This window comes from Filicampus tigris, chromosome 16, assembly GCF_054856515.1.
Source record: "Filicampus tigris isolate MCC_2025a chromosome 16, RoL_Ftig_1.0, whole genome shotgun sequence".
NCBI lineage: Eukaryota > Metazoa > Chordata > Actinopteri > Syngnathiformes > Syngnathidae > Filicampus > Filicampus tigris.
The window spans coordinates 16173169-16186921 of NC_141232.1; the positions used below are offsets into that span (position 1 = coordinate 16173169).

Genomic DNA, 13753 nt, shown 5'->3' on the forward strand with positions numbered 1-13753 from the left:
CTATTGTCCATTAATGTTTTTAAGCACTGCAAAGTCAAAGTCCTTGAAGCATTTGCCGAATATAAGTGATTCTAATGAGTCAGATTCTGAAATACTGCCCCAAATAAAACAGACACTCAGCAAAATTAGTATATTCAAACTAGAATAAACAAGTAACGTCAGAAACAGAGTACTGTATTAGCTATTACATTTGAAGTTACGTGTCAATAGAGACTTCAGATGAGCCCCCAGTCTATCTGTATGTGCTGTACGCTGTTTCTACCCATAGATGTCAGTAATGCCTAAAACATGGAGTTAAATGTGGTCATGATGTGAAGGGGTCACTGATAGTGTAGTGGTACACACGTCTGAGTTGTGTGCGGGCAGCATGGGATCGATTCCCGCCCAGTGACGGTGTCTGTGTGTGCCCTGCGACTGGCTGGCAACCAGCTCAGGGTATAGTCTGCCTTCGCCCTTTGACAGCTGGGATAGGCTCTAGCATCTCCCCGCAACCCTGTATAGGATAAGAGGTTTGGAAGATGGAAGATGATGTGAAGGCTTGAAAAACAACAAAACAAAACTGAAACCTGTAGGTACTTATTACGGTGCTTCGTTGTAATAATAATACTAATGCATCACCTTTATATGGTGCTTTTCTGTACGTTGCTCAACAGACCCAAAACTCCCCAAACAAGGAAGCGTTGCCATCCGTCCATCCATCATCTAAACCTCTTCTCCTCACGAGGGTCGATGGTGTGCTGGAGCTAGAAAAAAGGAATTAAGATTTTATATATATATATATATATATATATATATATAAAATGTGAGACGGACGTGCTAACCAGTCGACCACTGTGCCGCCCATACTAATATAATTATATTCAATTAGATGTAACTGAATATAATTATATTAGTATGGGCGGCACAGTGGTCGACTGGTTAGCACGTCCGCCTCACAGTTCAGAGGTCGCGGGTTCGATCCCGGCTCCGGCCTCCCTGTGTGGAGTTTGCATGTTCTCCCCGTGCCTGCGTGGGTTTTCTCCGGGCACTCCGGTTTCCTCCCACATTCCAAAAACATGCATGGTAAGTTGATTGGATACTCTAAATTGCCCCTAGGTGTGATTGTGAGTGCGGATGTTTGTCTCTGTGTGCCCTGCGATTGGCTGGCAACCAGTTCAGGGTGTCCCCCGCCTACTGCCCAAAGACAGCTGGGATAGGCTCCAGCACGCCCCGCGACCCTTGTGAGGAGAAGCGGTACAGATAATGGATGGATGGATGGATAGATGTAACTGTAGAATTGTTAGCATATATATATATATATATATATATATATATATATATATATATATATATATATATATGTGTGTGTATATGTATATGTATATATATATATATATATATATATATATATATATGTATATACGCACACATACATATGTACATATATAAATGTACATATATAAAACTATAAAATAAAATATATATAAAATCAAAATATATATATATATATATACATATATATATATATATATATATATATATATATATATATATATATATATATATATAAATAAATCGATACCATACTCTGTGTGCTAGTGTGGTGCTGCAACCATTCGCAAACGCAATACGTGATGATGTGTCAAGTAGGGCTGCCACAAACCATTATTTTGCTAGTCGACTAATCACCAACAGTAGTGCTGAGTTGCACTAATACTATAAAACTACCTATAATTACAAAAAAATACATGTAAACATATTTCACTCTTTTGGTCACCAATCCTTTTTTTATAATGTAGAGGAGAGTGAAATCAAATTAGTAAAATTAGGGAAAAGCACTGTGCTAAATAAAACTAAACGGAACACTTGTATTGGTTTTTATTTAACCTTAATCCAAAACGTTTTGTTTTACTTCTTTGATATGCATAATTTAATCTACACAGAATTTTAGTCCATTCTAACGAGTCGGTACGTTCTGTCTTTTATTGTTAGGTGTTGCCATTAAGGTTTTGTGGAAAAAAGTCATACTGTGTTTAACTTGGAGTGCTGAGAATTCCGATTCGTAAACGCTACAATATGTTAGTTAGCGCAGGGGTCCCCAACCACCGGGCCGCGGCCCGGCCGCTTTGGACTGGGCCGCAGCAACGAGCCCCCCACCCCCTGAAGCCAAGTTGTCTCCGTCACTTAACGTTAATATTAAATGCACAAGCTAGCATCTGGGTCACGTAACAATCATACTATTGATTTATTACATTTTGAAGTAATTCAAACGCTGGTTGAGAGTCAAATTTCCTATTTGAAATCACAAACACACATGCACACAAAATTCTCAGAGAAGTTTATAAATCCCATTTCCCCCCTTATTTATTCTTTTAAAATGTTTTTTATTTTGGAAGAAATATTTTACAACAAACTAAATCTAAATTACCAATAATGGTCAGAACTATATGTATTTTTAAAAATATTGTTTTTAATATTTTATATGTAAAAACACTCCTTATACAGTACACAATGGTTTTTTTCCCAGAGAAGGCATGGTGTCTCAAATCCATCCATCCATCCATTATCTGTACCGCTTATCCTCACAAGGGTCGCGGGGCGTGCTGGAGCCTATCCCAGCTGTCTTTGGGCAGTAGGCGGGGGACACCCTGAATTGGTTGCCAGCCAATTGCAGGGCACACAGAGACAAACATCCGCACTCACAATCACACCTAGAGTATCCAATCAACTTACCATGCATGTTTTTGGAATGTGGGAGGAAACCGGAGTACCCGGAGAAAACCCACGCAGGCACGGGGAGAACATGCAAACTCCACACAGGGAGGCCAGAGCCGGGCTCGAACCCACGACCTCTGAACTGTGAGGCGGACGTGCTAACCAGTCGACCACCGTGCCGCCGGTGTCTCAAATCCTCAATGGTAATCTATCTTTGGTGCCTTTCGATACATGATATCCAACAAGACTTGCCAACAGTGAGTTACAAAGGCAGCCTAGTACAATTACAGCAATGATTTATCCCCCCCTATCTTTCTCCTTTTAAACAAAGCACCCGAAGGGAGCATGAAGTTGCCAGCACACTCCACTAAGAGAGGTCAGAAAGAGGAGTGGGGTAAAGCGACACGGCTACACCTCAGACTCACACCAATCTCCTACAGAGGCTGTGATAGTTCACTTTGCAGACCAGGAAGCTTGGTGAGTATTTGCCATTATTTATTTGTTGGGATTTGCTGGGTAGTTACTAACTGTAATCTAGATGGTCTCATCAATACCTGTTCAATTACATTCTGCAGCTTGCAACACAATGAACAGTATTTCAATTCGATTACTTGGGTAATGCTTGGAATGGAATGCCCAACTATTTCTTCTGTGCTTCCTTTGTTGCCTCACTTTTGAAATACAACTGAGCTAGTACATTGATATGCAGTTGTTTTGAAATAAAACTATCACAGAACTTCTGTATTGGTATGTGGTCTGTCACAAGAGGAGAAGACAGAAATCAATACAGTAGACAGAGTTCTCAAAGACATGCTAACATGTCATGCTAGGTTGTCACAATACACACACCCTTCATAGATCTATTTTACAGACAATAATCCTGCACGCAATATTTTATGCATCTATTCAAATAAGGTGCCGTTGTCAGGTGAGCAAATCACCAGGTTTAATTCTCAACATAGCATATTCTCTTAGCCATTGTGTGAATAGGTGATGAAGTAAAGCATTTTGAGTGCCTGAAGATAAGAACAAAATATAAATTTGTAATATTCAATAACATACATGAAAGAGCGTTAAAGGGAAAATGTGTACAATGTTGGGATTTTTCAATGATCATTTTAAAAACCCACTATTCATCCATCCATTATCTATACCGCTTCTCCTCACAAGGGTCGCGGGGCGTGCTGGAGCCTATCCCAGCTGTCTTTGGGCAGTAGGCGGGGGACACCCTGAACTGGTTGCCAGCCAATCGCAGGGCACACAGAGACAAACATCCGCACTCACAATCACACCTAGGGGCAATTTTAGAGAGTCCAATCAATTTACCATGCATGTTTTTGGAATGTGGGAGGAAACCGGAGTACCCGGAGAAAACCCACGCAGGCACGGGGAGAACATGCAAACTCCACACAGGGAGGCCGGAGCCGGGATCGAACCCACGACCTCTGAACTGTGAGGCGGACGTGCTAACCAGTCGACCACCGTGCCGCCCACCCACTATTCATTTCAACAATATACAAAAAATACACAGATGACACTGAATTCTGCACATTGTTATTTTAATGCACAGTAAGCCTTTTAGAGATAGATCAGTACAGTATTAGGAAGATGTCTTGTTAACTGCTTCCAGGTGCTGCCAAGATGTCAGCAATGCACTGGGAGGCCAGACGACGTCAGAGTGCTCTGGATCGAAGGCTGGCTAGAGACAAGCAGCAAGTATACTGTCCCTAAATCATGACAATAATTGACTTCTAATACTCGACTATGGTGGAAATAAGCAAATTGCAAAACCAAGCTTGGAACATAAACTAACACAGCATCTTATACAGTAGCAATGATTTGGAAGTTATTGTCAGTGACTGTTGTATATTTTGAGGCAGTGGTTCTCAAACTTTTTACACCAAGCCACACCTAAGAAAAACGTAGTTTTCCATATATTTAAGGCACAGCTACATAATGCAGAATTTTAAAACGAACACTGCTTAAATATAAAAAAGGAAGAAAAAAAAACTCTACTTAAATTATGATACCATGAAAATGCATTGCACATGAAAGGTAAATAAAAATCACACTTCAATGAAAGTTTAAATAAACAGCTCTCAAAGATTTGATGCAACTGTATGATACTGGACATAAAAGTTAAATACAACTGAACTTATCTTAAAAAAATGTACTGGACATGTAAAGGAGAAAAAAAATTCTGTTGTGAATTAAGAAATATACAGGCTGTATACGTCGATTCAAACTTAATTCTAAAATGTTTAATTCTTTGTTTTGAATTGAGTAAAATTGTATGTATGTCTGTGTATGTATTTAATTCTGTTATTCATTCATGTACCACTACAGAGTGGTACAGTACTTGTAAAACACTTTGATAATCACTGCTTTAAAGCAATGGAAAAACATGATGAATTTAAATCATATTACAGTCTTGAATTGTATACATGAAAAGAACACACTGCCGGGTCTAGTTTATTATTAAACAACAGTGGATCCTAACAGGGACATGTGACACTCCAGCGTATGAGGTCAAACTTATTTCCTGTGTGAACAGTAGACGGAGTACATGTATCCTGTTGCTAATAGACATGTGAGTGTGGAGTTTTCATCATGAGTCTGATTTATCGGTTATGCTGTTATAGTTGTTATGTATCATGAATTTCAAGGTTTTATTCATCGAAAAGGAAACAATATCTAAGCCTTGAACCAACAACCTGTTTCTCTTTGTAGCTGCTGAAAAAAAGTGAGACAAGCTGTAATATAACTGAATCAAAATCATCGCAGGAGCAAACAGGTAATGTAGCTTTAACTTCTCTGAAAATTCCCAAGACTGACAAAAGTCACACTGTGTACCATTTTAAGATGCATACCAGTGTCCTCATTGTAAAAGTCAGCTGAAGGCACCTATCCATCACAGTGGAAAGATCCCCAACAGATACTCAGTGGGTATCACAGTCCGTCTCAAATATTCATCCCCTTCATTCTAACTTTCACAGAGTCCATGTTCTTATGTTACAGTCTTTACAGTACGCACAACAGTGGTGAGACAGAGGCGGTCTTCCCTGTTGCCTTATTGAAGATCACCTTGCCTCAACACTATTCACGCCAGTGGTAATTTATACTTGCATCTCCTCTCCAACCTAAAAATTTTTTCTCAAGTGTTACAGGATATCCAAATTCTTCTATCCTAAGTACTTTTCAAACAGACATAAAATACAATACAATTATGCCACAATTAGATTTACCATATTTTCTGGACTATAAACCGCTACTTTTTTCCCTAGGTTTTGAACCATGCGGTTTATAGTCCGTTGCGGCTATTCTGTGGATTTTTCTTCCACCACTAGGGGCGCTGTAACCGGAATTACAGTACAATTGCCATTAATAGGATGTGACTGCAGGTGGAGGAGTTCAACGGGGGAGGGCGCTATGCACTAGGTTAGTGCATTTGGTGGTATGTAGAACAATAAAAGGTGGCCATTAGCTGACAAACTGGAGTAGCAGCGGGCAGTGAATTGAAGATAAGTACTGTTTATTTTCTCTTTCTGTTCCGTTTTAATCAGCAAAGTTGCTACAGTGTTAAAAGACACTGTTAGGAAAGAATCTGTTCAGGTACATACTGTACATGTACATTTACAATTCAAAATAGTTCTGTAAATGTAAATATCTAATTTTTCAACATAGAAGACAACTTCATGGTTTCAGTGAAGATGATTAAAGTGATTCATGATTTCAAACAGGAGAAATGAAGATAAATAAATACAGGTTATTTTCTATTGGTTCTGTCCCGTTTTAATCAGCTAAGTTGCTGCAGTGTTAAAAGGCACTGTTAGGAAAGTATCTGTTCAAGTACATACATGTACATTTATAGTTCAAAATCGTTCTGTAAATGCAGTAAATATCAACATTTTCCGCATAGATAGGTGCGGCTTATATATATATTTTTTCATTTCTTTTTTAAAAATAGATAGGTGTGGCTTATATATAAATTTTTTTCATTCCTTTTTTTTAAAATAGAGTGGGTGCGGCTTATATAAAGGTGCGACTTATAGTCCGGGAAATACGGTACTGTCTTCATGACTGACCATTTATTATACATGGAATGGGAACGTAGAGCACGGATATCCACAAAGGATAAACTGGTGAAGCACCGTATTTGTTTATCCATCTGCTTCTCAATTACCATGCTAAGTGCATGGTTCAATTGGTGCTATAGTACAGAGGTCTTCAATCCTGTTCCTCGAGGGCCGGTGTCCTGCCGACTTGCCATCCGTCCCTGCTGCAACACACACCTGATTGAATAGATCAGGATCGTTATCCAGCTTCTGCAGACCTTGCTGAGTATCTGATCATTTCAGTCAGGTGTGTTGCAGCAGGGAGAGATGAAAAAACAGGCAGCGCAACAGGATTGAAGACCCCCGCTAGAGTGACTCAACATCTGCACATGCATCCAAATCAGGGATCCTCAATAACTAGCATCAAGACTGTGCGGTTGTAACACTTAACCTTAATCTTTAAAATCTATTGTTATGACATTTAAGGCGATGTGTTTTGTTTGTTTGACATTTTACATTCTTCATCTCCTTTTTATCGTTGTGTGACAAGTAAAAGATAATAAATGAAGCGAGTAAGTCATGTTTGCCTTATGCCTTCATCCTTTGTGACTAATTTCACACTTACACAAGAGGAAGTCAACCCAAACATATTTTTTTCCAGAATATGTTATATGCAGGCGGCACGGTGGCCGACTGGTTAGCACGTCCGCCTCACAGTTCAGAGGTCGTGGGTTCAATCCCGGCTCCGGCCTCCCTGTCGGGAGTTTGCATGTTCTCCCTGTGCCTGCGTGGGTTTTCTCCGGGTACTCTGGTTTCCTCCCACATTCCAAAAAAACATGCATGGTAAGTTGATTGAACTCTTTAAATTGCCCCTACGTGTGATTGTGAGTGCGGATGTTTGTCTCTCTGTGCCCTGCGATTGGATGGCTACCGATTCAGGGTGTCCCCCGCCTACTGCCCGAAGACAGCTGGGATAGGCTCCAGCACGCCCTTGTGAGGAGAAGCGGTATCGATAATGGATGGATGGATGTTATATGCAGGCCTACTAGTTGAAGCAAATCATTCTGATAAATTGTGGATTTGTGGAGTATGAGTTAAGCAGTAAAATGCACCCGCTTTTAACGATTGGTAACGAACAATCACGGCTCCGCTTCAGAAAACAGGTCAGCTGTGATTGGTCGTTACTGAGCCCTGAGTAGTTATGTCATTTTCAGTCGACAGAAATGACAAAATGGCTGCCCACAGAGATGGCTATAAACGAGTGGATTAACTCATATTCCATAAACGCAATATTTAACAGAATGCCCTGTTTCAACTAGTGGGCTTGCATAGAACATATTCTTGAAAAAAACTACATTTGGTTGGCTTCCCCTTTTAACTTTCTCTTTGCACAATAACATCAACAAGGTCCTTTGGATAAAATGCAACGCCGGATTCTATTTAAGGTAAACTGTTTTAAATCAAACTTAAGACAAAACTAACAAACACTTTATCATTTTATTTGTCAATGTTTTGTCATCCTTGTCGTGCTTGCCGGGTGGCTGAGCGCGCTCCGCTCACAACTTGTGAACACAGCTGTTTACTTAACTAACTGAACAGCACATTTGAATAATGTTCGGAGTTTCCGAAACAGAACGTTCAAAAGTGCTGTTCGTTTGTTAGCGTGGATGTGACTAGCGAGAGGCTTTCTGCAATATGGCTATCAATATGGCTGTATTTTTCAGTTTTATTTTTTTGATGAATACTTTTTGAAAACCCGCATTGCACCGAGGCCGTAAAACTCGAACCGAGAAGTGGTGAGGGATTACTATATATTAGGGCTGCACGATGTTGGAAAAAAATGACATTGTGATTTTTGGGGGTTTGCAATATATATTGCGATGTTAAAAATAGAATTTTCACCAGATGACTTGAATAGATTTGTTTGGGAATCATTTGGTTAACTCATCATGACATCATTGTATTCATCTAATATTGTTTAATCCAGACTAAGGGGGTTCATCTGTGAATGAGGATTGCTGTATATAAAAGGGATCACAGCGGCCATGTCTCTGTAACATAATAGATTATTTAACATTGTATGTCACACTTCAATGTAAACAGCAGCAAAATATTAAACATATTTTAAACAAAAAAAGAGCAGGTGCGCTAGACCCTTGAGTCATTTAAAAAAAATAGAAGAAAATAACAAAACCTCTAAAGCAGCAGCGGTTATAAACACCTTTAAACTAAACTATAAAATGTAGAAAAATTAAAAAGCAGGTGTACTAGCGCCTCAGTTGTTTACAAAAATATAACATTAAGATAAAAAAACCTGTGAAACTGCAGCAAAGTTGTAAACAAATTAGAACAAAATATTCAAAATTAAAGAGCAGATGCATTAGTTCCCCGAGTTGTTCACAAAAATATAACAATAACTAAAGCGGTCCATAAAACATATTGCATCCGTGATTTTTCGGTGCTGGTTGGAATTATTATCATAAGGAGTTATGCTGGCAAAGACGTCTGTAATTATTTTTTGAGTAGATGAAGTTTCACCTCAGGTCCCACTTCTTAGTTTGAACTGCTCATACAAGGGGCTTGTGACGGCGATTGCAGCAACAACGGCGAGGCACTGTTGGCAAAGGATGTTTTGTTGTTCTGAATCTTCCTTTTTGTTGCCGAAATATTTTCATATTTTGGATGTTGACTTTCTTTTAGGGACTAAATCCACTGCCGCTTCTGCCGACGTCTCCTACTCCATGTGGCCTGTTAGTGTTTTCAGAGCAGACAGCAGTGGCTGAGAGTAGAGGGGGAGGGGCCGGTGACTGATTGACAGGAGGGAGGGGGTGAGCGAGACAGGCTGTGTAAGAGCTCGGAGTAGCTTGCTGCTTTTATGAAGCAAAACAAAAGTTTGCGTGTTCTAAGAAAAAAAAAAAAGTGAAAACATCGCACGTCCTACGATGTGACTATCGTGCATGTGCACATCGCAATCGCGATGTTCAAACGACACATCGTGCAGGACTACTACTGTATATGAGCCATTCTATTGAATTGGTTGAAATTGCTGTCCCACAATGAAAATCAAATTAAAGTTCAAAAACAATGAAGTGTTCAGACCTTGTATATTTACTAATATCTTGTTATGATCTATTTTACCACAAGGCATTAATTGAGATACTATTAAACTGAATGTATAAAAAGTCATCTTTTATATGTCACTTCCTATTGGGAGGTGGCTGTCCCAATCTCTAACTCCTAAATTTCAATTCATGAAAAAAAAAAAAGTAGAATATTTTTGCCAATTTAAAAAATACTTTACTTTAATAGAACATTTTGTTTGCTTTTAAATGTATGGTGAAAGATTTACATTGATTTTGTAGATTTTTTTCAAATTAGAAGTTTTTATGTAAAAAAAACCTGTCCCAACTTTTCATCTCACTACCGAAACGCAAAGAGTATTTGTCTGTAGGCAGGGCTTGGTTTTAGCCACATCCCCAGAAATTTCACCAGTAAGAGACATTACCTTCATGTTTATCACTGGGCACATGGCGAGTAATTAGTTGGCAGCATTATTAAGTTATGTGCCCTCCAAAGTCTGAAAATCAGCATGTGGTTTTAAGGACCGTCACTACCGGACACCTCATTTCGGCAATAAAATGAGCACTTTTGATTTTAATGCTAAATGTACTGTTTTTTATCTCTGTACACATGCTCAAAACTGTCTGTGGTAGCCACGTTGTGCCTAGCATTGTTGAGTATTGTCAACAACTATCATAAAACGTCACTACCGAAACGTTTCTGTAGTGACATAATGGTTTTGGTAGTGCCAATATGATGTTTATTTTTGAATATAGTAAGTTTTAAATCATATAATACATAGATACATATGTAATACATAGATCTTTCTGATTTGAACTATATTCGATTCCATATTTTATCCAAATTTGAAGGGAAAAATAAACCCGAACCAGTCACTACCGAAACATACAGAAAGGTTTCGGTTGTGACAATATGATGTTTATTTTTGAATAAAGTAAGTTTTAAATAATATATATATATATATATATATATATATATATATATATATATATGTCATACATAGATCTCTCTGATTTTAACAATATTCTATTTCATATTCTATCTTAATTTGAAGGGAAAAACACCAAAATGCCCAAAAGCCTAGCAGAGACAGAGTACAGGCGAAGGGTTACAATGACCCAGTGAAATCCAAAGAATATTTAAAAAGGAAAGAGAAAGAAATGAGATGGAAGGAAGAAGGAAAGTTGAAGTCTACCAATGAATTTTACGGCAGAGAGCAAAGGAAAGTCAGAAGAGCATGGAGGAAAAGAAAAGACCACCAGATGGGAACATACATATAGGGAAATGTATGTTACAAAAATGTTTGTCATTCCAATTACATTTTCATTTGGAAGGTGAAACCACAGTTTGTCAATGATGAAGAGCCCTGTGATGGACAGGTGAGCCCTAAATCAGCTGCAATCAACTCCAACCCCCTGCGACCCTGAGTATAGCACAAAGCAGTAGAAAATGGAAAAAATAATGTTACATTAGTTATAAGACATGTTAAAAGTTAAAATATAGCAAAACTAGTTAAGTGATTACAATGCTACACTCACACAAAGTATTACTGCAACAGCAGCAACAATATGGTCACTACTGAAATGTTGCAGTCACTACCGAAAAAACTGATGTTTTAAAAATAAAAAGTATTGAATTATCAACCAGCAATTTTTTATAATGATTGTTTGAGGGTATATGTTTGTTTTAATTAATGATGACTTGACTTCGATATGATCAACTTTCTACATTTTAAAATGAAAACTAGCATAAATTTTGATTTATTTTGGAAAAAGTCATATTCAATTCTGTTAAAAATTCATTTTGATTGGTTTTGATGTCAAAACCATATATATTAATTTATAAAAATACTCTGTAGAGGGGGGAATGGAAAAAATATGAATCGGCTAGTAGAATTATTTTTATTCTTCTGTAATTGTGTGTTTCGGTCGTGACACATTTTAGGGACAGGCTAGATATTTGGGAAAAGCTAGAAAATACTATTTGAAAATTGACTGTACTTTTACTATATTTGTGCCCCTTAGATATGGTGCAACATGAATACAATAAAAGTTTTTCTGAAATAAAATACAAATTTCACACATTTTCCAACTCTGAATTTGAACCAATTCAGTAGAATGGCCCATATATGAAACTGTACAAGGTGTGTTGCAGCAGGGTGAGATGGAAAACAGGACAGTGGCCCTCTAAGAACAGGTTTGAAGACCCCTGGACTGCATGCTTGTGTGTGTCAACTGTTTATATGATTTAAAATGACTCTGGTGATATGAACTGATAAAAAGATAAGCCCCTGCAAGCGGCACCATATTTAATTCTGTTAACACTGTACCACGTGACGTTTCTTTTTTTTTGGGTGCATGTCACTCAACATCATGCTTTTTGCTGATGCGTGTCACATCACGGACGCGTTTGTTTTTGTAATGTTAATGGGTACATAAAAAGATCATGTCACGCCCTAGACTAATATCTGTTTGTGAAACCAGGCCACATTTTATTGTACTTATATCTTATTAAATTTTATTGGTTGTAACAGTGGTTGAATCACAATTTCACAACCGTCACAATATAACCTTGGAAGTGATTTATTTACATTTCCATAATTTCCGATGGTAAAAAATGCTCTGAAATCTGAAATGTATAGTCGGGAGTATGGCAGTGTACCAGGATTGAGGTCAAGGTTTAAGGTTCCACTGTATGTCATAAAAGGAACATTCCATTGAATAATGTCAGTGATGTTTTATTAGAAGTTGCCATCTTTGCCAAACAACCATCAAAAACCAAAAGTACCATTACAAGATATACAGTATGCCATATATATATTATTTTAAATAGTTATGTTAAAGCATTATTTTTGCAAATAAACAGGTTATGCTATTTGACTTCTTCAACTGGAATTCCTTCAAGTAATCTTATCTGTAAACTAAAAAACATTTCTAACAGATCAAGTCAAAAACTCACAAAAGGAAAATACTAACAAATACAGCAGAGCAAATTCAAACACTGCATATTGAGCCTAAAAGTACAACAATCCAAAGCTCTTTGTTGTACTGTATTTCATTTCAAGCATAAAATTCACAGGGCAAAAAAACAACAACAACAACTGCAATTTAAATGGCAGAATGAAAAGGATTGTCCTTAATAACACGTAACATTAAAACACATACACACAGTACATTAACAGGATATGTTGTGGCCAAAGATGGTACGGAAGGGAAAATAACTGGCTGAATTACCTCTGTGTGCATATATTCGCACACTCTAGTTTACTTGTTCACACTAAATATTTTTAAAAATATTTTTTTAATATTTATCATTGTACATATCTAATTTTAGGAGTTGGATTTTTATCTCTTTATTTTTTTAAAGCGGAAGTCAACCCAAACATATATTTTTCCCTGCAGGCCCACTAGTTGAAACACGGCATTCTGATTAATTTTGCGTTTGTGGAATATAAGTGAAGCAGCAAAATGCACTCGTTTTTAGCCACCTCTGGGGGCGGCCATTTTGTCTTCTGTCGACTGAAAATGACATCATAACTGCTCACAACGACCAATCACGGCTGACCTGTTTTCTGAATCAGAGCCGTGATTGGTCGTTGTGAGAAGTTGTGATGTCATTTTCAGTCGAGAGAAGACAAAATGGCAGCCCCTAGAGATGGCTAAAAACGAGTGGATTAACATTTATTCCACAAACACAATATTTATCAGAATGCCCTGTTTCAACTAGTGGGCTTGCATAGAACATATTCTTGAAAAAAAAATGTTTGCATTGACTTTTAATGAGATGTACCGGAAAATTTCTTCCAAATGTATAATATTTGGCTTGGGATATGGATCATTGTACAAGTGTTTCCCAATATTTAGTGAGCCAAGGCACATATTTTAGATATGAAAACAAAAATCTCATGGCGCACCACCAAACAA

The 13753-nt window shown here is 37.8% G+C and overlaps 1 long non-coding RNA gene across 1 annotated transcript; it reads left to right on the forward strand.

Annotated features, from left to right (window-relative positions):
- The first annotated feature begins 3151 nt into the window (after positions 1 to 3151).
- On the forward strand, positions 3152 to 5681 carry LOC147134998 (uncharacterized). Its single transcript, XR_015090170.1, has 4 exons — positions 3152 to 3171; positions 4325 to 4410; positions 5425 to 5488; positions 5557 to 5681. It is a non-coding gene; the product is annotated as an uncharacterized LOC147134998 (long non-coding RNA).
- The last annotated feature ends 8072 nt before the right edge of the window (positions 5682 to 13753 follow it).